At 39.6% G+C, this 27,612-nt stretch overlaps 1 protein-coding gene across 3 annotated transcripts in view; it reads right to left on the bottom strand.

Moving 5' to 3' along the window:
• Window positions 1-27,085, bottom strand: part of FOXP4 (forkhead box P4) — a 123,566-nt gene extending 96,481 nt beyond the window's left edge. The window contains exon 1 of one of the 3 annotated variants that reach the window (XM_077481361.1): window positions 26,750-27,085. The gene's annotated coding sequence lies outside the window, so the exon portion shown is untranslated. The remainder of the gene's footprint in view (window positions 1-26,749) is intronic. The other 2 variants (XM_077481362.1, XM_077481363.1) reach the window with 2 other exon arrangements.
• Between the last annotated feature and the right edge of the window lie 527 nt (window positions 27,086-27,612).

The raw sequence follows: 27,612 nt of genomic DNA, 5'->3' as shown, positions 1-27,612 counted from the left end.
TAGGAAAAATATTTTTTGTGTGTGCAAATTATCAAATCTTGGTTGCAATCCCTGGTCCACATTTGTGGGAGTATGTTGTAGTATATTGTCCCATTTAAAATGTTGATTCTAAAATGAAAGTAAAGGTTTTCTGACAAATCTGAGGTGTACTCATTTATGCTGAGCATTGTATATCCAATGATCCAATGTGAGGGTGATCCCCTCTTACACAGTAGTCACAGGAACAAGTGTCCCCACTGTTCCCCTCTATCCTGTTCTTGTAGCAACTAAAAAAGTGGGATTTGAGCTCACTTTCATTTCCGGTGATGTTGGTTATGTGGACAATTAGGCCAGCCATACACGGAAAGCATTTCTTTCCTACAACTACAGGTTGCAGGAAAGAAATTAGCTTGATTCCCCCATTGACACAGACAACTTTCATGCGAGTATCCCTCCTGCCGAGCCATTGCCTGCTCCCAGCAGGGAGAAGACGGTGATTATTGCTAGCAGCTATAGCAGCCACTACCGATAATCGCAGGTAAAAGCTGGCATGCTGGTTGTACCCAATTTGATTGCTCAATCAACTTGGTACATTTAGGCTGCCTAAACAGCCTGTTGTCCATAACGTGATTTTTTCTTGTCCTGGCTAAAGCCTGGTACACACTAATCGTTTTTTTTCCCCAACCTGCTGACATTCCGATGTTAGTACAGCTATCTCCCCCGCTGGGTTGTGTTCTGACAGAGGGACAGCCTCCCTGATAGAACACTCTAGTCAGCACTAGGATTGCCACATCAATCCTTTAATCCAGGACACCTATTAATTACATAGGTTCTGGGGCTGATTTAATGCAGATAAGGCACCAAGTGAGTTTAATTACCATCTTAATCAGCCACAGAACCTGTGTAATTAAAGTGAGTCCTGGATTAAAGGCCAACCCTAGTCAGCACCCTCAGCCATTGGCTGAGAGCCAATCTTTCGGACTGGCTGAAACACACAAGGGCCAAATGTCGGCCAGTTTTAATTGAACCGGCCGATGTCTCCCGACATTCGGCCCATGTGTACTAGGCATAACAGTGGTTTTATCTCCTCAGTGCTCTATTCAAACCAATTTGCATTTGCATGTAGACTGCCCTAAATAACAATTGAGTGTGATTCTGATCCTCCATGATTAAAAGAACAAAAATCCAATGAATGAAAGGTTTGGTGAGAAGCAGTTATGCTAAGGAGCAAAGAGCTAGATAATGCTGGAAAAAGAGGTAGACTCTACCGGACTTGCTTCAGGTTCCAATGCTCACTGTGAAAAGCTCAAATCAAAGTGAAATCAAAGTAAGCAATTTCAGTATAGGCGATAGCCAGTACATCTGTGCAACTTAAAGGAGAAGTCCAGACAAAACTTGGCTGTAACTTCCCTGTGGATCACAGGTGTGCAGTTCGTTGACATCAAAGAGCTGGTCCCGGCTCCAGCAAGATTGTGACAATGAATTTGACTGCCACCTGGCTCAGCCATTCAGCGAGCTGCTGAGAGCCTGAGCTGGCTGCTCCCACCCCTTCCACATCCCAGTGCTTCAGTGAGCATGCGTACATGGGAGGAAGGGTGTCAGAGCAGAGAGATGCTGACTGACAGTCACTGACAGGCTCTGTGAGAACTGAATGATTGGTGGCGTTTTATGACTCGATGCTCAGTGTTAGAGCAGGGTACAGATGCAGCATCGGGCCAATGCTTCATCCACCTGGGTAAGTATGATTCAGAGAAAAAACAGACCCCATACTTTTCTTTTAAAGTGGTTCTTCAATCAGCTGTGCAAAAATTAAAAGTCAGCAGCTACAAAAACTGTAGCTGCCGACTTTTAATAAACAGACACTCACCTACCCAATGATCCAGCACCATCCTTATCCAAGCTAGTTTCTACACCAATCTTCGGTCCCCAGAATCAGCGTTTTAACTGTGGGCAGTCAGCTGTGACTCATTGCAGCTTCACTTCTGACTGCCCACTGCATATGCTCTTTGTGAATTATTACACAGCCTTCTGGGACCTATGACGTTAAGCCAATCTAATGATAAAATGTGTAATTAAAGACTAAGGCCGCGTACACACGGGCGGATTGTCTGTCCAACTTAGTCCGCTGAACCGTGTTTCAGCGGACAATCCGCTCGTGTGTGGGCTTCAGCGGACTTTTTCAGAGGACTGTCTGACGAACAAAGTCTTACGGAATTTCCATAATTTTGTCCGTTCAAACTTGGTTTTGTCCGTCTAAACTTGGTTTCAGCGGACAGTCCGCTCGTGTGTAGGCAAGTTGGATGGACTAAGTATGGCGCATGCTCAGAAAGGATTTACAGGGCCGAAGGTTGCATTGCAGTGTATAGGACGTCGTTTTTCTAGTCCCGTCGTACGTGCTGTACACGTCATCGCGCACGCTTTCAGCGGACTGTCTGCTCATCGTGTGTGGTCAAGTCCGTTCATTCAAATTTTGAACGGACTGTCTGTCGGATTGTCTTACGAACTTAGTTGGGCAGACAATCCGCCCGTGTGTACGCGGCCTCAGACTAAGAATTAACCTTAATGTGCAAATGAGGGTTAGGTTTTGAACACAACTTTTTTCCATCCGCTGAACTGAACTTCTAACCTATGCATTAAGTTACTAGTTACCCACTATCACCCCTCAAAGGCTTTAGAAGCAATTTCTATGATGTTTTTCAGCATATCCACATGAACACATACTGTACCAAATTAAAATTTTTAAACTTCCCTTAGTGAAATATTTTCACCATGAATTAGAAAACTGGCTTGTAATTGCCACCTACAAGTTTGTTCACACAAGCTCACCTTTTAAAAAAAAAAAAAATGCACATATTTTGGCCTGGTAACAAAATGTGCAATTTTCCAAGAACCTGCAGAGCATTACACTGAGATTAGCACATCAAGGGTGCAATGTCAGGCTCCTGTAGACATTCGCTACTACTTTCAGGCCATACCTTTGTACAGGCTGTTTGAATGCTGTAGAAAGTGCCAATGAACTATGAGAGCACTCAATGGTGCCCTCACAATTTATTTAGAACTACAAGTCATTTTCATTCACAGATTGCAGTTGCTCTGCCCACACAGCGAAACATTTTTAAATTGTAACAGAGGGTGCAGGAAGAATCCTTCTTTATTCCCTGAAGACATCAGTTGCACCAGATGAAACACACATAGGGTGAGGCCAGTGGCATATGATGTTGTACACTTGCTGTTGATCCCTAGTGTGTTGTGGTTTGTCTGTACAATACCCTGTAGGACATTCCGATGACAAAATTTGGCCCAAACTTGTCTTACACACGGTCGCACAAAGTTGACAGAAAATCAGATCGTTCAGAACGAGGTGATGTAAACCATGTACCGCAGGACTATAAAGAGGGCAGTAGCCAATAGCTTTTGTCTCGTAATGTATTCTAAGCATGCGTTGCACTTTGTCCGTCGGAATTGTCTACACACGATCAGAATTTAAATGATCGGATTTTGTTGTCGGAAAATTTTTGATTCAGCTCTCAAACTTTGTGTGTCAGAAATTCCGACGGCAAAAGTCCGATGGAGCCCACACACGATCGGATTTTCCAACAACAAGATCCGACCGCACATTTTCCGCTGGAATGTCTGACCGTGTGTACAGGGCATTACTCTTGTGAGAACATCTACTTTTAATAAATCTTTTGTTCTTTCTGCTACCCATTATTACTTTGAGGTGCTGGCTTTGGATAAATAGTGAAGGACTGTGGAGACAATGGAGTGTGGTATCCAGAGTGGTGGCCCCCTAATTGGATGAATTATGCACTGTTGATCTCTCATGATTTAGGGATCATTACTGTTTGGTAAGGGAACTGGCACTCTGTGAGGTGGTTTGGGATTTTTACACATGGACTTTCATTATTTTCAAGACTTTACATTTGGACTTTTATGTGTTATGAGACTGTTATTTGACCATTTATGTAATACACATTGGTCATTAAGGTTATGCGCACCTTTTAGATCATTTCAAGAATTCTTTGAGTACCTATGTCACAGAACCTACCTAGCAACTAATCCATTGCAGAATGACTATATAGAAATATAGGTTCAAACCTTACTAAACCCGAGCTCTATAAATAACTTGAGCGATGCAGACCATGCCACCAGTCCTTATATTTGTGCAGGCAGTAGATGTAAAGATAGTAAAGTTTTAGTTGATACCTCATTTAAGTGTTTATACTAAAGCATAATTGAAGCCAAAATCTGTTAGATTGCTATTGATGGTGGGCCCCACTGCGACAATTTCTTAAGCATTGCTTAAGCATAATTTGCAGTGAAACACAATCCAATCCACTCTTGTGTCAATGCTTTGTGCACAAAAAAACAGTCTAATGCCATAAATTAGGCATCTCAAGTTTTGCACAGGCCCTATGCAAACATGTCCATATACAAACAAGGAGGACCTCTAAAACAAACAGCACAGTCCATATACAGTACTTTTTTTTTTTTTATTTAAAGTGAAAGTAGGCAGCAACAAATTTTAACATAAAAGCTTCTAAATTTTAGGCCATCAAATAGTTTTTATTTTAAATGATAAAATACAAACACACTGAATCAAATTCACCCTTAAGATACATGTGCACATATGTTTTGCAGGCGCATATGTCCTATAGTGTAAAACCCCCAGAATACTCCTGAGCTCAGGAAGCTCAGGTGAAGAGTACGCCTGGCTAGGGAAGTGAATGGCTGTACATGTTTGTACTCGTATGGATGCAAATACAATACATATGAACACCATCACTTGCATTGTGAGAAGGAGAAGTACAGAACAACCACTGCATAACACTGCAAAGCAGGACACATGTAATCAGCATATATGGTTGCAGCTACATAATTAAAATTTTACACACAGGAACAACATTTTAAAAACATTCAAAAACAGTAATGTATAAGGGCCCGTTCACACTAATATGGATTTCCTTGTTGTTTTCCTATAAATTCAATGGGACTTTTCACACCACCGTGTTACAGGTGCAGTGCGTTTTGAAAAGTCCTGCATGCTGCATCTTTAGTATGGTTTTCAAAAACCACATAAAAAAACACAGCTTCCCATTGAAATGAATGGAAATCGCTGCAAAAATCACAATAAAAATGCGTCAGACATGTGCAGACAACCTAAAACACACAAAAAAAAGCACAACAAACACATCCGAAACACAGCAAAATTGCGGTAAAAACGCATATGCATTTTTACTGCATTTTTGCTACAGAGCAGTGCAGAAGTACCCGAAGTAAATACTTCTTTGATCCCCTGCAGATTTTGTAAGTTTTCCCACTTACAAAGAAATGAAAAATCCACAAAAAACTAGAAAATCCGCAGCTAAAAGCACCATTCTATCCGTCCGTGTGAAAGGGGCCTAACATTGAGGTCTGGAGACTGGCTAGGCCATGCCATGACCTTAATGTGCTTCTTCTTGAGCCACTGCTTTGTTGCCTTGGCGGTATGTTTTGGGTCATTGTCATGCTGAAAGACCCATCCATGACCCATCTTCTGTGGAAAGAAGGTTCTCATCCAAGATTTTACAATACAGTACATGGCCCCATCCACTGGCCCTTCAATGAGGCAAAATCGGTCTGTACCTTTAGCAGAGAAAGAGCCCCAAAGCATAAGGTTTCCGCCTCTATGCTTGACTGTAGGGATGGTGTTCTTAGGGTCATAAGGTCAACATTTTTCATCCTCCAAATATGGCGAGTCTTGCTCCTTAAGAATGCACATGTACAGTAGAGCTGCACGATTCTGGCTAAAATGAGAATCACGATTTTTTTGCTTAGAAGATAGATCACGATTCTGACGCCGTATCATCTTTCACATAAAAAAAAAAAAAAATGTGCTAATTTTACTGTTTTTTTATTTTTTATTTATTGAAGTGTATTTTTTCCCAAAAAATTGCATTTGAAAGGCTGCTGGGCAAATACAGTGTGACATAAAATATTGCAGCAATTGCCATTTTATTCCCTAGGATCTCTGATAATTTGATATATATATATATATATATATATATATATATATATATCTATATCATGGTGGCCTGAATTTATGGGAGGAGCCTGGAGGGGTATTTAATCAGCACGTTCGGCTGTGTTCCTTGTCGGTTCCTGTGCGTGATACCCACCCTCCCATCCCCTTTTTGGCAGACTGCCCAGATTATTTGTTTACACAAGACGTTCTTTCCCTTTGATCTAAGGCCCCTTTCACACAGACAATCCGTTCAGGTCCGCCTGTCAGTTTTTCAGACGGACCTGAACGGACGCTCCATAGAGCTATATGGAGCATCGGATGTCAGCGGTGACATGTCCGCTGACATCTGGGCCGCTCCGATCCGAAAAAGTGTGACGGAGGAAAAAGCTATTTTTCCATCCATCATCAGATTGGATCGGGTGACGACGGACACTGCGGTCCGTCATCACTCGATCTCCCATAGGGGACAGCGGCTCTGTGACAGGTCTGTCCCTGTGCAGTGTGCAGAGACAGACCTGTCATCTTCCTGCTCAGCGGCGATCGCCGCTGAGCAAGTGGATATCCACGGGGCGGATCAGCACTGATCCATCCCGTGTGAAAGGACCCTAAGAAGTAAGCGTTAGTTAAAATGTTTCAAGTTCTACACTTGGCAGATTCCCCGGGATACTTTCTTTTGACAGGTGAGTGAGCAGATAATCTCTCCACTTGTTTATATGAAAGAATCGCCTACTCTCAGCGGAAGAGATCGTAAGGGGGGTGAATTGAGATAGCGTTTTTTTAACGATTAATCGTGCAGCTCTAATGTACAGTCATAGCAATGAACATCTAAATGATTCCGAGAAGGATTGGGAAAAAGTGCTGTGGACAAATGAGACCAAAATCAAGCTCTTTGGCATTTACTTGACTTGCTGTGTTTGTAGGATGAAAAATGCTGACTAAGAACACCATCTTATTTTACTCACTGAACTGCAACATAATTTATAGCATTTGTTTTATGTGTTTTTTTCTGGATTCTTGGTTAATATTCTGTCTCTATCAGGGCCACCTTAAAAACTGACTTTTAATAAATGGACACTTAACTGTCCAGGGTGCCCACGATGTCGGCGCAGATGACGAGCAATTGCTCGTCTCTCGGCTGCCCCCGCCAGCATCCTCTGTCAGGGAATCAGAAAGTGAAGCGTTGCAGCTTCACTGCCCGGTTCTCTACTGCACATGCGCAATCGCGTCTTCACTGGTCCCCGTAGTGTTCTGGGAACTGTGCGTTTCCCAGAACACAACGGGGGGGGGGGGGGCAGGCATCTGCAGCTAGCTATTCCTGGAAGTGGGTGCAGATACCTGGATTACCTGAAAGGTGCCCGTTGTGGTACTGGAGGGGGAAGGAATCCGATGAGCGGAAGTTCCACTTTAGGGTGGAACTCTGCTTTAAAATACACCTCTGATAAAAATTATAGACTCTTCATTTCTTTGTAGGTGGGCAAACTTACAAAACTTACAAAATCTGCAGGGGATAATATAATTATTTCCCCCCCCTGTATATATCTACAGTAAAAAAATTAAATGGCTATACACATGCTGTTTTGTTTGCTAGGGTGTCCTCCATTAAAACAAATATTTAAAACACATTTATTTACACACATACAGTATTTACAGAAAATTAACATTAAATCTATTTCAGCTTCATCACCATCTCAGTTATGTCAGTTTTACATTCCTGAAATATTGTACATCTAATGCTTTTATGATATTTTGAAATGCTACACACAAGAGTGATTGCCATATAATTTTTCCAAAGAAACAATTCCTGACTCACCAAGACTGTCTTCTGGAGAAACTTTTGCAATCAAATTATGCATTGTTATCAGTTTAAGGATGAACATTTAATGCCAAGTGCGTAAGTGTGTAGAAATAACTATTTTTTAAACTTTCTAGCAGAACACTAGTAATATTTTGCATTAACTCTTTTCATTAAAATTATTGTTAGAACATTCTTTCTTGCCATCATTAAGGCAACAATTTTTTTTTTTTAAATCCCTTTTTAAATCTCAGAACCTGTTATTTGAATGTAATCCCAGATGTACTGAACAGGTTTCATTATAATATGTACAATTAGAATTTTGCTTGTTTGAGAAAAAAATTTCCAACCTGCTCCTTTAAACTTTTCACCATTACGGTCAAAAACTAACATGAATTTGACCCCACTAACCATTGGAATAACTTTTTGTACAAAATTCTACTGGTGTATAGCCAGCTGTAGTTAAAGCGGAGTTCAACCCAAAAGTGGAACTTCCACTTTAAGCACTCCTCGCCCCCTTACATGCCACATTTGGCATGCCATTTTTTTGGGGGAGTGGGGCAGGTACCTAGTTTTGACAAGCACCCAGCTCCCACTTCCTGCTCTTGTCGCCTTCTCCTTCTTCCCCTTTCTCTTTGCAATCTTCTGGGACAGGTCACAGGTCCCAGAAGATTGCCTGGCCACTAAGAGAGTGCAGATTGACTTGCAATGCCGGCGCTGTTTTCGAGGCGGGGGAGAGGAGCGAGGCTTTAGGAGGCCGCATCGCTGGACCGTGGGACAGGTGAGTGGGTGTTTATTAAACTCAGCAGCTACATTTTTTGTAGCTGCTAATTTTTAGTAAACGTACAAAAGAGTGGAACTCCACTTTAAAGCTTTACTTGAGATTATGCACATATGAAATTAAGAAATGAGGGTGGTGTAATAACAAAACTGTATAGTGTGTTCCATGACATCATAATAAGGACTTCACAGGAGCTTATTCACACCAGCCTTGCTGGGGTGCGCTGAGCAGCATTGCCCAAAGCAGTCCCAACTCAAAGACTAGGCAACGTTCCTTATGCCCTGTTAATTCAGTTCACACCAATGCATTGCATTTGTGTGCGTTAAAGAAAGAGAGGGATATTTTTGCTCAGCGCATTCAGATGCACACAGTTATAAAAAACAAAGTGCTGTTAAAAAGCATCGCAGTGTGCATGTATAAGACACACCAGCGCATGTACCATACCATGCGCCCGCTGGTGTGAGCGAGCCCTTATGAACCCTGTTCTGAATAATGACCAACATTTGTGGCAGAAATGACTTTAATTCACAAGTACATATTAATTCATGTTTTACATTTTAACAATCCAAGTTCTCCCAGAATAGCTACTGAAGGCTTTCAGTCCCAAATTCCTAAAAAGTGTTTTTTAACACTGTAAAGAATGTCAAACTCAGCTTAAGACCATTATGCATGTTTGTATTTTTTGTCAGGCAGGAGATATTAGAAGCACTGTATTTTTTCTGTTCCGTTAATTGAAATCAATCCATAGTAAAAAAAAAAAAGAGAGAGAGTAGAGATAACTAGGATAAATGAAGACATTCTTGGAAGGAAAGTCCTAAGAGAGAAAAAACAAACAGAGCATAGCACACAACTGGTCCTTCAAAAAACTTAGCAAAACTTAGGTTGAAGCATGTCAAGGCTTTGTGAGATGTTGCACTAGGACTATTAATATTTTCTGAATTATCTTAACACTGAGGCTCCATAATAAGTGGCATTACTATTAAACCACTAAAGGAGTAGTGATTTTTTACTTGTACCTACGTTTGTGAATAATGCAAAGCTGTGTTTCTATAATCATTCAATCATGTGCAAAAACAAACTTTTTTTTATTTTTTTATATTTCCTTTCACATGATTGGAAGTTTAAACTGAACAGAGCTTCACCTCAGTAACTTAAGCAGGCTGTTCACCAACCGAATTTCAGAATATCAGCCAAAAGTCAAACTGTTGATGGCCCTTCCACTCGAAGCAACAGAGGTCAATATCAAAATCAAAAGAAAATTATCTGCCAAAACAGTGACTACATCCAGGTATTCAGACAGCCGTGGATGCCAAGACTGTCAAACAATAGCTGACAGTAGAGATTTTCCTATCCATGCTTTTTAGTGTGAATGGGAGAAATCAACTGATCTATGGATAATAGGGATGCACCGATACCACTTTTTTTAAACCGAGTACAAGTACCCATACTTTTTTCCAAGTACTTGCCGAAACCGATTACCGATACTTTTTTTAATGTCAATTGACAGTTTTCAAAGCACAATGCAAACTAACAATTTCTTCTTTATAATTATGAAGAACTGTAACTCAAGAGATTATAAAAGAATAAAACGGATTGATAGGTGGCACTTATGGGCACTGATAGGTGGCAGAGATACGTGACACTGACTGATGGGCACTGATCTGCAGCACTGATAGGTGGCACATACTGATGGGCATAGATTTGCAGCACTAATTGCTGGCACTGATATGCAGAACTGATAGGTGGCCCTGACCTGCATTGATGGCTGGCATTTATGGGCACTGATAGGTGGCACCGATATGTGGCACTGACTTATGGGCACTGATATGTGGAACTAATGGCTGGCACTTATAGGTTGCACTGACTGATGGGAACTGATATGCGGCACTGATGGGCACTGATAGGTGGCACTGATTGCAGCACTGATAGGTGGCATTTATGGGCAATGATAGGTGGAACTGTTTGACAGTGGCACTGAATAACGCAAAACTAATTGCTGGCAGCTTGGCATGATAAAATAAAAACGACAATATGTGATCACAAAGCCCATCTTGATACATCCTGCACTCGGCCTCAGTAAGCCTAGTCAGAATGCAGAAGTGGACATCTTGTTACACCCAGCCCATATAGTTAGTAATGCAGGCTACTGAGGCCGAGTTCCAGGTGTACAAAAGAAGGGCGTTGCCGTGTATAGCCTCTGATGGAGACTCGGGCCGTCACTTCCGTTAACGATTCGGTGATGGATACATGGCTGCACACAGCCTGCACTGCGACCCACAACCCTGCCCACAGGTTTACCTTCCTCTGCTGCAAGGACTTTCACTGTGCTTGGATCTCACCGTGCCTGGACCCGCGCTCTGCCTTCTCCCACCCACTCTGCCCGCCCACTGACTTCCGGGATGCAGGTATCAGGTGAAGCATCGGGAGCATATACTACAAATACTCGGGCAAATACTCGGTATTGGTGCAACCCTAATGGATAAGCATGTATGGCTAGCCTATGCTAAATGAATGTTAAAGGCTATTATCTCTAGGAAATGCCAATTAAGAATATGTTCTTGACATGGACCCATAATTAGAATCAGCAGTAAATATATACAGTATCTCACAAAAGTGAGCACACCCCTCGCATTTTTGTAAAAGTTTTATTATATCATTTCATGTGACAGCACTGAGGAAATTACACTTTGCTATATGTAAAGTAGTGAGTGTACAGCTTGAATAACAGTGTAAATTTGCTGTCCCCTCAAAATAACTCAACACACAGCTATTAACCCCCCTGGTAGTATTCCCAAGTCTGGCTCGGGGTGAAAATTCAGAACCATTAGAGGTAACCCCAAGCCAGACTTGGGATCGCATCGCAGGATCCAGGATGAGTTTGCTTACCTTATCCCCTGGATCCAGCGATGACTCCCCGCAGTGTGAGTGGCTCATCCTCCGCTCGATCTATCACAGAGCCAAGCTCCATTCCCTGCGAGCGTTGCGACGCACGGGGATGGAGAACGGCGCCAAATTCAAAAGGTGAAACACACACATTACATACAGTATAATGTAATCTTACAGATTATATTGCTGTATGTAATTATTTCACATCCCCTTTGTCCCTAGGGGTTTCTCCAGTGCCCTAAATGCAGCTTTATATTATAAAAACTGCTCTTTCTGCCTGGAAACTGGAGATTGTCCATAGCAACCAAAACCGTCCCCTTACATCAAAAGTGGCTTTAGAACAGCTAGAAAACAGCGATAATAAATTAGAATCACTTGCAGAATTGAGCGATAATGATTTGTGTGGAGATCCATCATTAAATACTGAAAAGTAATGACAGTGACAATTCTGCAACTGAGCAAATTTCTGTGTTTTTGATTTGATTACATTATTGAATAATTTTTATTATTATTATTTGGTATAGTTATTTATAGTTATTTATTATATTTAAATTTATGATTTTGTTTTTCAAATTTTATCATACCCGGAATGTCTACTAGACTCTGGTTTGGACAGATATAAGTGAGTTATTCCTAAGAATTACAGGCCTACAATATAAAACGCCAAATTTCCATGCAAAAAATTATACCGCTTTCAGCACCTAAAATCTGACATAATCATACCGCCAGGGAGGTTAATGTCTAAACCGCTGGCAACAAAACTAAGTACACCCCTAAGTGAAAATGTCCAAATTGGGCCCAATTAACCATTTTCCCTCCCCGGTGTCATGTGTACCTGCAGCACGATGGCCAAGACCACACAGTGGTTTAACAGAACAGGTTCCACTCAGATCAGGCCTTGCCATGATTGATCAAAGAAGTTGTGTGTGCACGTTCTCAGTGTCATATCCAGAGGTTGTCTTTGGGAAATAGACACATGAGTGCTGCCATCATTGCTGCAGAGGTTGAAGGGGTGGGGGGTCAGACCATACGCCCCACACTGCATCAAAATTGGTCTGCATGGCTGTCGTCCTCTTCTAAAGATGATGCACAAGAAAACCCACAAACAGTTTGCTGAAGACAAGCAGACTAAGGACATGGATTACTGGATGAGACCAAGATAAACTTATTTGGTTCAGATGGTGTCAAAAGTGTGTGGCGGCAACCAGGTGAGGAGTACAAAGACTACAGTCAAGCATGGTGGTGGGAGTGTGATCGACTGGGGCTGCATGAGTGCTGTTGGCACTGGGGAGCTAGAGTTCATTGAGGGGACCATGAATGCCAACATGTACTGTGACACACTGAAGCAGAGAATGATCCCCTCCCTTCTGAGACTGGGCTACAGGGCAGTATTCCAACATGATAACGACCCCAAACACACCTCCAAGACCACCACTGCCTTGCTAAAGAAGCTGAGGGTAAAGGTGATGGACTCGCCAAGCATATCTCCAGACCTAAAACTTAATGAGCATCTGTAGGGCATCCTCAAATGGAAGGTGGAGGAGGGCAAGGTCTCTAACATCCACCAGCTTCGTGATGTCATCATGGAGGAGTGGAAAAGGACTCCAGTGGTAACCTGTGAAGCTCTGGTGAACTCCATGACCAAGAGGGTTAAGGCAGTGCTGGAAAATAAAGGTGGCCACACAAAATATTGACACCGTCGGCCCAATTTGGACATTTTCACTTAGGGGTGTACTCACTTTTGCTGCCAGTGGTTTAGACATTAATGGCTGTGTGTTGAGTTATTTTGAGGGGACAGCAAATTGACACTGTTATACAAGCTGTACACTCAATTCTTTATATTATAGCAAAGTGTCATTTCTTCAGTGTTGTCACATGAAAAGATATAATAAAATATCTTTTGTGAAATACTGTATATACTAGGCCAATGTCGGATGCACACTTTGAGCACTGCATCTAGCAATTATAAAACACTGTTAGCACTTTTTGTCAGCCTACCAAAAAGGAATAAATGGTCAGAATTTTTAGCCCTGCTATTGGACCGCAAAGTTCAGCACTGAAAAAAACAGCAGGGCATTTCACACAAGCATAAGAAATACTCTGTAAAGACAACACTAAGCTCCAAAAACTGCCTATCTGACATCACCCTTCATTTTAAATGATTATGAATGCTTATATAGCTATGGGTATTCATAACAGAAATCAGCAATTGCTTTAAAACTAGCTGTCTTTAAAGTCTTGTTAAAATGAGGATCACTCTGCTTTCAAGTAATCTAATTGGAATATATACCAGGTATGCTAACTTCTCAGACTTCACCGTAAAGAGAGAAGACGGGTGTTGTAGCATTATTTAGGAAAGGAAAAATCAATCTCTGCTTATTCTTTCCTACCTATTATTAATAAAAAGAACAAAGAATAATCAAAATATGAAACATTAAAATAACTGATGACCGTCCTGTTTATAAAGGAAGTGATATATTCAGTCAAATCTCTTTGAATAATATCTAACTGTATACCATATGTAATGCACATGTTAGCTGGTATACAAATAAAGTGTAATATACGCATATACAACACTACACAGAATCTGAATTAGGTATTCTGAATCCATTTCCTTCTTTGTTTTCAGCAAAGAAACTGCCCATACACGAGATGAACATTACCCAATCTGGGTGTTTTTAGTCATACTGTACACCAACATCATGTTTATGACATCTGTAGAGTAGACACTGGCTGGCTGACCACTTTGCATAGGTTTGATAACCTTGTTCGCCACCATATTTTTCTCAAAGATAAGCTGGCACCACTGCTGTCTGCACACTTTTTCTTCCTCCATCAACTTAAATTGACACATGAAAATACATGGTTTTGGAATAACCAAACTTTGGTCAGTTTTATGGCTGCTGAGCCTAAACTGACTGTCCTTTACAAGTTTTTATATTCTGTATTAAAAGAAAGGGAAAATATGCACTTTCTAATTAGCACCAGTTGTCAAGTGTTCATTTTCTTCAAGATAAAAATGCTCCATTTACCTACATAGAAAATATCAAGAGATATATTGTGGTAAAATTTGTCTCCTTACAGACATGTTTTTGTGGCTTGGCATACGTCCAATATCTAACTGCAGTGTATGTTGAAGTAATCAGCCCTATAGATCTTAATGGGCATTTCCCCAAACCCAGCATGCTGAAAAGTGGTACTAAAGACCATAAATGTGCCAGACAGCCATAGTATGCCTTTGTGTAATGAACTTTAGTATATTTCTTAATAGCACCCACAATGATACATGTAAATCACAGCTTTACACTTAGCTACCCCACACTTCACTTATGTAAAGTTGTTTTCATTGAACTAAAAGACAAATGTGCTCTGGCTGAAAAAACAGCTCATATGAGTCTTCCCTTAAACACAATCAGTTTATGTTATTTTAATTTAGTATATTTGAAGGCAGGTTAATATATACACTCAGAGTAAAGTAGATATTACGTGAAAACTTTTGCTAGAGTATGGGATAGTAAAGGTTGAAAATACTCTGTCAGGTTCAATTTGCTGTCTGTTTGCTACTGGGAAGATTAACCATCATTTCCTGTGCTGTAGACACAAGGAAGTGAGAGGAAATTTCCCCAGAGCAAGGGAAATCCCTTTTCAAACAGCGGCCACCAAAGCAGGTGTCCCAGTTGAAGGATTTCCCCTCAATTCTTATTTCGATGACCACTTAACACAGCAATAAAAACCGGACAAGGTTTAGAAACACGTTACGTAATAGTCAACAGTGAAATAGCGAGGATCTGATGATGTGCACTTGTGAGAGCATAGGAGGATTTGACTATAAGCCCTTTTGGGCAGTTAATATTTTAAAAGGTGTTCTGTAAATGTAAAGAGTTGTTCTGCAAAGTGTTATGTAATAAAGTGATATAATACATAGTAAAGAATAAATACTAAAGTATCTAATAATGCAAATGAGTCAGTAAAATAAAATGTAATTCGTACACACACGAACCAATTTAGATTTTGTACACTTGTTATACTTCAGTTTAACATACATGTATTGTCCTACATATTCAACCAAAAATGTACAGCTACCGACACTGGTCTATAATAATTAATAGTAATGTACAGATAAGTATACAGCTAATTGTTTTTTTGTTTTTTTAAAAGCTAAAATTAAGGATAAAAATAATAGCTACCAGTAATTATTTAAACAAAATATGTCAATGTGAAAACAGGGTTAAAAAGGTAAGTTGTTTTTCTAATATAGCAGAAATAATTGACTTAAAAAGTGGGTAGTTTTGTTTTTAATTCAGATATATTTAGTAAAGCAATCTGCATACTGCAACAGTACATAGGCATTGTTTGTTAATCACTTTTTATTGGTCTGGCTGCACCAAACTGACATAAGGTGACAACTATGCGGTTCCTGTGGTTTACTATTCAACAGTTCTGCTCTTGGCGGTGACCTAATAAACTGGCCTGTATGTGGCACTTCAAAACATCCGCATGTATAATATGCTGAATGTGTTGGAAACATTTGGGCATTCATCTTACCATATTGTTCTATTAGCATGAGACAAAGCACATATTTTCTACATTAATTCATCCTCCATACTATAAAGGGTCTATTGATCCCATTAGTTGAACTGTACATACATTAATCAGACAGCCTTATCCCAGCTCTGGTCTGGCAGTTCATATAGTGCACAAAAACAGACAGTATATGAAGTGTAGAGTGAAAAAGATTATAAGAGGAATGTCAGGTATCTACTCCAGAGCAGCTTTATGTATTTATGAGACACAAGACAAGTTATAAAAGTAGACATGACAAAGACGTACAGACGCAACATACAGACATAATAGACACACGCATAATACACACAGGGATGGTGTGCAAGGACAGGACGGAATAAAGACAAGAAACAGATGTGCAGCCAATAGACATAGACAAAATACAATATGCAGAGACAAGACAAAGATTTATAGATACATTGTGAAAAGATAAGGCACAGGAAAAAAATGTTTAAATCCCACAAAACATGCTCTTGGATTTCTGAAATGTTGGTGCAAGAAGAATTGGACTACTTCAAATTGAAGGTTTTCCTTGGAAAATAGGAAAAGCACATTCACAGACTGAATGAAATGCAAACTTACAACTTTAACTTTGAAGGAAGAAAATAAAGCAAAATAAAACTATACAGTTATACCCCCTTAGGAAAGTACCTCCAAGCTTTCCTCCAGTGAAAATAAGGAGAATTCCACCTAGTTTAGGATGACATGTTATCAACAAGAACAAATCTTCAAAAAAATTGGTGGAACCTATCTCTAAAATAAGGCTAAACTATCAATATCATGTTACCCTTTATCAGTGGGTTTTACTGCTGTCCCTATATAGCACAGAGAACCACATCATTTTATTTAAGCTTACCAGTCTCTGTCCAATGGAAAAGCAGAGTCACTATCCACTGGAAGATCGATACAAGATATGTGACCTTGTTTCATTCCATGTTGAATATTTTCATAAAATGGCTTTACTAGAGTTTTGCTTTACTATAGAATGGCCGTTTACTGAATGGCCTACCTCTGAGTAAAAATCTACTATGCACGCAACACAAGTATTCCAGTATTGTGGAAGATTTTTGTGTTGTAATCTTGCATATGGTGGTTGCTTTAAAATTCTGACTACACATAGTCCCATCTATGCTAGAAAGTTATTGCAACTGTTGTCTGAATCCACATTATGGCGGGTAAACTAGTTAGAGAAATAAAGCAAGTGCTTATTTGGTACACACTTAGTGTGTATGTGTTAGGTAGGTCTATTGAAATAGACCTGAAGGTGTTGAGAAAACCCATATAAACAGAGGGGGAACTTACATGTTGAGGGATCAGCAGTGGCACAAAACCTTGAGCCTAGAGCACCACATCTAATGCCAAAGTGTAACCAATTTAACAAGACAACAAACAATGTCAGAGGGAGGAACCAATACATCAAAATCTTTCTATGCATATGGCATTGTGCTATGACTGTTCTGAGCATGTTCACCTAAATAAAAATTGTTCTTTGCTATCAGTCAATAGATGTAAAGACAGAAATTGGCTGTGAAACTCCAGCAGTTTACTTCCGATACTGTTATCAGTTTCAGTTTTATAGCACAAAACCATTGCAAATTTTGTAAATTAATAATATTGTAAATAAATGCTGTAATTTAAGCATCAAGTAAACTATAATGTCCACCACCTGTGCTGTTATCACTGTATTTACAGACAGCTGATCAGCTAATTCAACATTAATAAATGAGCAAAATTACCAGAAATAATAGCCAAAATACTGTATGCATGACATTGAAACAGAGGTAGGTGGTTCCAGAGATTAGTATTAGCTCTAGACAGATTGTATTTTCTTGCAAGCTCAAATGGATTTTTAACAGAAAACAATATTTCACATATCAAAACTAATGAACATTATAATCTACTTTACATTTTATTGTTATTATTTCTGCATTCCCTGACGCACGAGCACAGAAGAAGATTAACATCAGGATGACAGAATCCTACACAATACTGATGTCAAGAATGCATTCATGTCAGCAATTTCTTCTCCAATGAGGTACCTAACAGGAGCCCCAATTTCACTTACAGATACCTTTGTTGCACTAACAAGATGAGTGACATACATCGGCAGGTTGTTTGTCATTTGGGATTTGTTGAGTACTCTGTGAAGTACTAGTGGTAAAAGTTAAGCGCATCAAGATATGTACAGACACTGTTTAACTATTTGAGTAGTATATAAGAAAAACATCTCAATGGTATAGTACAGATAAAATGATTTATCTTTCAATCCACAGACCTGTCAGCATAAACAACACTACCATATGTAAACTGTGCCATACAGCACTGCAATTCACCTTTGTGAGGGTATTTTTTATCATCAACATAATTCATATGTTTACATCTGTCTGTGATGCTGCGTGGGACCCATACCAGATACTGTTTTATACCCCACCAGCCTAAAATCAGCTTAAGGAAAGCCATTAACAAGAATGCACAATGTTATTGTCATTTGAAGGAAAATGACAGTGCTGTAGAGCAGACCAAAACTGTGAAGAAATCAACTTTTGCTCACATGCTGCAGTTGCAAAGTAATCAGCAGTGGAAAATCTGAGGGTTTTGTGCCTTTTATTTAAATTTATCACTATAGTCAAACGATGCAGAACATCATATCACAATGGACTAAAGCAAATAAATATTTTAAAAACTGCAACACCAAGACTGATTTTTCCTGGCAAACAACTTTTTTCTTGTAAACTGCTGCGTGTCCAACAGCTCTCTCCTAGGAGCCAAACAGAGATTTTGACAGACTTAAAATTACATAAAGCCATCCAATGTATCCAGATGACAATGCTTCAAAGGGAAGCAACAGTTGAGATAAATCTCAGGCTACTAGTCTTGATACCCGGTCTAAATACCGTATTTATCGGCGTATAACACGCACAGGTGTATAACACGCACATTTATTTTAAGAGGGAAGTTTCAGGAAAAAACTAAAATGTTTGTATTGGCATATAACACGCACACGCTATTTGCACCCGATTTTCATGGTGAAAAAGTGAGTGTTATACGCCAATAAATACAGTATTAAAGATGTATCTTTATAAATTGATTTCCATGGAAACTTCCCCTAGACTTTATACTTATAAAATGCTTTTCATTTTGCCTTGCCAATTATCTTTTTATCATGTAATATTGGCAATAAGTCAATAAATGGATGCTAATGTACAAGTTGAGTTTAAAATACAAAAAAAAAAAAAAAAGTGTTTATATTCTATATTTAAATTTTATGTCCATATCATCACAAAAATAGTGGTCTGAAGTCCACCATAACATGATGGGTTGAAATCATAACTTTAGTAACAATGACCCCCCCCCCCCCCGTAATATATTTTAAAATGCTGACAGGTTGGTATTTGCCATGCACAACAGTAGGTTAAGGTTAAACGAGACCAAACGGTCACATGTTTGATAATCACACATTTGGATTTATTCTGAAAACGAAGTACAGTAACCCAGAACAATTAATCAGAATTGGCTCTTAGTAAAATTACTTCTCATTGGTTGTTATGCGTTATAGGACTTTGCCGTATGTACTGAATAAGCCCGCTTGTGTCAAAGAATGCGGCACACAATAGTACAGAAACACGCAGTGTCATATAGTTTCACAGGAAATAAGTGTAGCGCTGACAGGATCACCCACGCAATGTCACATTTGCTACAGAATATGCAACTGTGGTGGCCTCACTGCACACGCTTGGATTTTAATGGCACATTTCCTGCCTCATTACACACCAAAGTTATGGGGTCTGGGAGCCGCTGTTGGGTGACTGTGCAGTATCATGCCCCCCTCCCTTAGGACATGCTGGTCTCAGCTGTGCAAATATCCCATCCTCACCCAAAAACTACATCCTTGTTCCTACAGAGACTCGCAGCTGGTTTCTCTGGCCTTGAAGGAGCAATACATAAATAACTCTTGCTCTGGTTTCATTCTCCTGTGCTCTTCACCCTAAACTCAGATGCAGATATATGCATGTAATTTTATATGCACAAAATCCATTCCAGCCTATGTATTGACGGTGATAACTAAACCACTTATCACACAAGTCCTGTAGGATTACTCTCCACAACTTTTCACTGTTATTTTATGGACCTTGTTTGTTTAGAAAGATGACTTGACTTTTTAGAAAGAAAATGCTCTGTGATTTCTGACATATCAACAGTACTGATGGTAAATCAGATTTTTTAACTTCCCTGAAAGACAACACCCTCAAGACATTAGGAAGCATTCACATGTAATGCTACATTAGATGACACATTGCCAACACATCCAAAACAACAGGTGTTTGTCTACATAGAAAAAATACATTACTTCATTCTTACAGCTTCTCTACATTTATACAATGTGGTACAAAAAACAAAACTGGAAAAAATGAAAAAATATTCTACGAATATTTTTGTCTTGGCAACAACATAACAGTTGTGAAAAACTCTACGGCAGTAAAAAATGAGCATAAATGCCCTGCTGCATAACATAAGTTCTTCCTACTGATTTTATAGTCAAAACAAAATAACAGTATCGTTCTGTCTACAATAATTATGTATTATTTATTTATTTTTTTGCTAATAAACCTTACTTACAGAATACACTGAAACAGCATAAGAAAAAACTGAGTGTTACAAATTAAATGTAATTACATGCAAGCTAGACAGTAGCACATTACTTAGAAATGTAAGAATAAATGCCATCTGTGTTTTGGCTTATATATCAGAGTTTAACTTTCCCTCATAACTGGAGCGGACAACAAAAATGTAGACACTGCACAGTAACAGATGGGTACCCAGACACTGATGAGTGTAACAGTATACTTCAAGAGCCTTGAAAACTTTTGAACCAGTGTGGTGCCACCTTAAACATTGATTCGATGACAAGCCTCTTAAAACACAAGGCACAAATAAGAAATAGTGGCATGAAGTACAGTTTTAAACCAGAGCATGTGAAGTGGGAAAGGACAAAGAAAAAGCCAAATGTGTTTGTGTTTTTACAAAGGAAAACAAGAAAGAGGGGTTGGAAGACATGGGTGGTTTACAAACTTTCCCTTTCCCTCATCACTAAAAAAGATTTTGGTCCTAACAAGATGCAGACTCTAATTGTATGCAAGAATAATATACATCTCTTTTAAGGAAACATTTTGTGAAGTTAACAGTTCTCATTTTGTCACAATTTAATCTTTATAAACGACCTAAATCAATCATACAGTCAAAAGCATGCATTCCAACAAAGACCAACAAAGATCTCTTCGGACCTGCTGCCTGTTATCCGCATACGCTTCAAAAATGTAACTTTTACTTACTTGTAAAAATACTAACAGAAAGGATGAAGCTTTGGATTCCACGTGGATTTTGCTACATTGTTAAGCAGTGGGTGCTTGCAGCTCTCAGGAGAATTACAAAAACAGAGCAGGCATCTTGCCAACTGCACTACTACTTATAAGTCCACCATTGTCACATTAAGTAGTTTGCACAGGTATTACCTCAGAAAATTACAACTTTTTTTAGATACTTTTAGAAAGACTATTTGAAATGTTATACTATTTCTTCCGGAACCCCCTAAACATTTCAGTATAAGAACTCTTGCAAGTTCATTTTCTTCTCTGCTTTTATAAAATTCTACACAAACTCCATTTACCATTTAATGTTGAACATTGCATTTGCCTTTGGATTTAACTAAAAGATAAAGAAAGCATTAAAATAATATGGAAAGCAAGGTAACTGAGGGCACCTAGGTATAGAAGTAGTCTATTAACAAAATAGTAGTCATTTTTTTTTATTTTATTTGTCTTTTGGATAGTGGGTTTAAAAGCACTGTTATTTAAATAAATAAACAAAACAAAGTGCCATAGTTATATAACTGCCATTTTACACAGCCAAGGCATGCTCTTACACTGCAGCTCACTATCCTTACACTCTGAAACAAGTGCAGATATTCTAAATCACAGGAGTGCAAAACTCTCAAAGTACTGCAAAAGATGAACACTTCTATGTATATTAACTCCAGCATCAAAGATATACATATATATATATATATATATATATATATATAGATAAATATAAATATATATATATATATATATGAAGTATAATGTCACACATCATAGGTTAATTGTACATCATGCTGAAAACTGCTCAATCCATATGAAAATGTGAACAATTGCCATGTTTCATTATTGGAGTGATTTCTCTCGGACGCATACATCTAATGATTAACCTATGTACAAACAAAGGTATGCATGCTAGCCATCCTGACGACAGTATACAAACAAAAGCCACACAAGAGGCTCTCTAGGAAGAAATGAGCACTTTTGTAGCAATGCCATAAATGAAGGTTGAGCCAGCAAAGGTCAGACAGAGGTGGTCAAGAAAAAAAAGTCCCACTTCAGAGAACTAATGCTGCCCATACATGGCTCGGTTTTTTGAAAATTCAATAATCAGTATCTACATATCAATAAAAAAAATGTCAAAAGTGAATTATCACTAGTAACATATTTTTGACCATTTTATGACTTCTGAGAAGACCAGTCATTGTCTTTTATTTTTTTAACATTTGCACTTTGAACACTACCAGATCATTTTGAAATAATGGCCTATTCATAACCTATGTGTGTACATAAAAAATTGTATCTGTTATCTGTTTTGCAATGCCATCTGCAAAAATGACTTTCCAGCCTGTTGGAAAATCATTCTACCAGTTATCTGCTATTTAGTTATTTTGTCATAAAAAGCTTTGATTTGGGCTTTACATTTGTTAAATCTTATGCAAAATGCACCTATGTGTCTCCACGTTAAGTCTGTTCATAGAACTAAAAAGTTTTTAAATGTAGTATGCAGGTATACAAAAGTGATGCTTAAGCAGAACACACAGATGATTTGGGGTACACAACAAAGCAAACGTATCAACATATGCACCTTCCAAAAGCGAACATGTGCTAACAGGGCTGAAATTGTGTCTGACAAAAGATGTAACAAAAGCTTCATGTAGAAAATAGATCCACCAGTTGGGAACGTACAGGCTTCTAGTAGTGGTCTTTGAAGAGGCAGCCCTCAGGCCACACAGTTAAATGAGTACACTAAATATGAGCGCTTTACTGCATCTACAGATATATAGGATAATGCAAATGATGTTGCCATTTGTTCTAATAACCATGTATATTTTGGCATCTATATTCCCAACATATCTCCATATATTTACATACCAAGCACACACTCCAAAACACCCACACACATAATGGGAGCAATCATTCCCTGATTACTGTCACCTCGTTAGCACATGGGAAAGTGACAGGCAAGTCTCACTAGATTTGCCCTAAACCCCAGTCAGAGGATCCTTTTCACCAGCGCTGCGTGAAATTAGGCACATCAGACGCAATTGTTTGCTGTAATAGTTGCATTTATGGTTTAAACCTAGTTTACACACTACTTATTTAAACCAGAAGAGAGATGAATTTAATAAAAAATAAAGTGTTTCTAGTTTAATACAGAGTTTAAAAATTTACAAATAGAGTACTCTGAGATCCCTTCCTTGGAAACCCAACACATGATTTATTTTATCTATAGACAAAAGCCACGAGAAGACTATCATTTTCTACAATAAATCGCCAGATTGGACACTGAAGCCATTCCATGTAGATTAAAATAACTATCATCCCAATGGAAGGCACTGGGACCCTTTACTATAACTAAAGGCAGAATTCACAAAGCTTTAACATCTGCATTAGGGTCTTTGTGACTGTCACTGGACACAACTGTCACTATTTTTTTTAAATAAAGATCCTTTCCTTTGTAAGTCAGCTTTGTATGTAAACTTATTTGCTTCTTTTTGGTCTCTTAAATACATAATTGAAAGTGTTTTACTAGATCTATTCCACAAGTGCAAATAAAGATATCTGTTCATCAAGCCAGAAATCTTGTGAGCTGATAACTTCCTGTTATCTCTGTGGACTATAAAACCCCTCTCCCTGGTGTTAGGAAATCAACCACAATGTGTTAAGAGTGCATAACACTAGAGAATGCAAAATCTGGTGCAGCTCTGCATGGTAACCAATCAGCTTCTAACTTCAGCTTGTTCAAGTAAACTTTGACAAAAAGAAAAACCTGCAAGCTGATTGGTTTCTAGGCTGAACTGCACCAGATTTTGCACTATCCAGTTTTAGTAAATGAACCCCATTGTCACGTAGTCCTAACGCCCTCCTGACCTAGGGTGACAATACTGCCCAGCACGGTTGTCACCCTAGGACAGGAAGTTTAAATAAAGAAAAAACAAATGCTAAACACCACATAAGGGCTAGCGAGCTGCCATATTGTGCATTTTGCAGTGATTTATGTGTTTCCCAAACTTCTAGTGGCGTTCAGTCAAACACTGAAGCCTTTCTTGGACTACTTTTACACTTGTTTTCAGAATCCTCAAACTAGATTCACACCTGCATGTGCTTCTCGTGCTTTTATGGTGCATTTTCAAGCGTGTTTTTTAACGCAGTTCGATGCGCCGTGCATTTTTTATTTTTTTTTTGCAGGAGAAGACAGGGCATTAAACACAAAACCCTAATAAAAACGCACAAAAAAAAACACAAGTACATGTGTTATTTCATGTGCTCCCTTTGAAGTCTATGGAAAAAAAAGTGCTTGCTACTCTTTTAAGAAAAAAACAACAAATTGCTGCCCATGATACTTTTTTACTTTGCGCTAATATCTAAATTTTTAGGACAAGTTTTCGAGGTTTATCCCCTTTCTTCAAGGTTCAATTAATCACTGCCTGGACTGCTTGGACCTTGAAGAAGGAGGTAGGAGGTAATTTGGATATTAATGCAAATTAAAAAAGTATCACGGGCGGTACTTGGTTGGTTTTTGTTAAAAGCAGTGTTTCTCAATTCCAGTCCTCTAGGCACAAACAACAGGTCATGTTTTCAGGCTTTGCATTATTTTGCACAGGTGATTTGATCAGTTTCACTGCCTTAGTACTTACCACAGCCGTTTCATCTGAGGGAAATCCTGAAAACATGACCTGTTGGTGCACCTTAAGGACTGAAATTAGAAAACACTGGTTAAAAGAGTCACTTTTCCTGCACAGTGTTCAATTGTTTTTGCCACAAGTGCACTAATCACATTAATGCTCCTCATCTGGAAACTGCACTGATGTGAAGGGACCCATAGGAAACCACGTTACATCGATGATCATGTGTTCCTGTGCTTCACAAAAGAAGTACAGGTGTGAACGGGACCTATAGGAAACAATGTTAAATTGAGGGTTATGCATTCCTGTGCTTCACAAAAAAAATGCAGAAGTGTGAATGGGACCCAAAGGAACCTATGTTAAATTGAGGGTCTTGTGCTCCTGTGCTTCACAAAAAAACAAAGAGGTGTGAATAGGACCCATAGAAAACTATGTTAAATTGAGGGTCTTGTGTTCCTGCGCTTCATGAAAAAAAAAGCAGAAGTGTGACTGGGGCCCATAGGAAACTATGTTAAATCAGGGTCGTGTGTTCCTGCGATTCACAAAAAAAACACAGGTGTGTGAATGGGACCCATAAAAACTATATTGAATTGAGTGTCGTATGTTCCTGCACTTCACAAAAAAAAACAAAAAACACAGAAGTGTGAATGGGACCCATAGGAAACTAGGGTAAATCCAGTGTTGTACTTTCCTGCACTTCATGAAAATGCAAAGGGGTGACTAGGACTCACAGAAAATATGTTAAATCGAGTGATGTGCGTTCCTGTGCTTCACAAAAAAAAAACCTGTGGTGTGAACGGAATTCATAGAAACTATGTGAAATTGAGAGTCGTGCGTTCCTGCGCTTCACATCGCACAGGTGTGAATGGGACCCATAGAAAACGATGTTAAATCAAGGGTAGTGTGTTCCTGCAAATCACGAAAAAACAGAGGTGTGGACGGGACCCATAGAAACTATGTTAAACCGAGGATCGTGCGTTCCTGCGCTTCACAAAAAAAATGCACAGGTGTGAATGGGACCCATTGGAAACTATGCTAAATCGAGGGTAGTGCGTTCCTGCCTTTCACGAAAAACCAAAGGTGTGAATGGGACCCATAGAAACTATGTTAAATCGAGGGTCGTGCGTTCATGTGCTTTACAAAAGAAAAAAAAAGTACAGGTGTGAATGGGACCCACAGGAAACTATGTTAAATCAAGGGTTGTATGTTCCTGCTCTTCACGAAAAACCACAGACGTGTGAACCGGACCCATTGAAACTATGTTAAATCAAGGGTCGTGCGTTCCTGCGCTTCACAAAAAAAACGCACAGGTGTGAATCGGACTCATAGGAAACTATGTCAAATCAACGGTTACATGTTCCTGCGCTTCACGAAAAACCACAGACGTGTGACGGGGACCCACAGAAACGATGTTGTGCGTTCACGAAAAAAAGGCACAGGTGTGAACCTAGCGAAGACAAGGACCTACCTCCTGTGCATATCTGCTCCAAAGATACGCTTGCTAGGTTCATGGGCTCCTGTCTAGCCTGTGAGGTAAAGACCTTTAGATTGTAAGCTCCTGGAGGACTGGTATTGGTTGAACCAGATGGACTTTGTCTTTGAAATGTACAAGGTGCTGCATACATTGCTATAAAAGTGTCAGGAACCAAATAAATAGGACTTAAACAGATGATAATCATAATAAAAAAAAACAAATAATAAACACAGGGTGAGTAGAGGAGTGAGTGAGCTCGTGGCACACACGAAGGCGGGAGGAATTACCTCAGGATACGGTCCGAGCGTCTTCCTATGCCAGTGACACAATCCATACAACGGCGGAGAAGATGAGGAAAAGTTGTGGAAGTTTGTGGCGCAGCGCGGAGTCCGGAGAACGGTGCAGCCCGCATAGGCACGGTGTAAGTGTGTGAGACCCTCTGTGTGTAGTGTGTGTGTGTAATGTGTGTGTGTGTGAAATGTGTGTGCCCCAGAGCAGGTGGCAGCCTCTCCGGAACCCCGAGCCCTCCAATATCCAGGGGAAGAAGAAAAAAAAAAAAGAAAAAAAAACTTGAGAGAGGAAAGCAGAGATTGTCCTCGCTTCTTCCAAGGCAAGAGAGTGACTGGCTTCGGGAACAGCAGCTAAAAAAAAAAAAAAAAAACCCTCCTTCCTCGCCCCCCCACCGCGACACTACAAAGACAAGAGCAGAGCAGCACCTCTATCTGCTCCCAGCACCCCTCCCCTCCCAAAACACACACAGACAAAAAAATTCAGACAATCCTCTCCCGGCCCCCTCCTCCTCCTTCTCTGCAAGACACCAGCTCGGAGACTGAAAGCAAAGAAGGCAAGGCTAGGGGAGAAGAAGAAAAGATTGCCTCTTCTCTTTAGGCACGAAATCCGAGCCGCCTCTTCACATCTCAGTGCACACGCCGATTCAGACAGCCAGGGCTTATTCACCAAAAAAACACCACACAAAAAGCCCTCGGAGGAGCTCGCTCTGCCGGCTCGGAGGACGCTGCCAGCCCGCTTTTCTTCTGCCACTCCTTTCTTGTGGCCTCCTACTGACTGCACATTTCATGGAGAGGGGGGGGACACAAACTTTCCACTTGTTTTGTTTGTGTGTGACAAGAGCTAGCACCTCAAAGACTGC

This window comes from Lithobates pipiens, unplaced genomic scaffold, assembly GCF_037356315.1.
Source record: "Lithobates pipiens isolate NorthernLeopardFrog02 unplaced genomic scaffold, aLitPip1_a1.2 Scaffold_16, whole genome shotgun sequence".
Lineage (NCBI taxonomy): Eukaryota > Metazoa > Chordata > Amphibia > Anura > Ranidae > Lithobates > Lithobates pipiens.
This window is presented reverse-complemented; position numbering and strand designations above follow the sequence as displayed.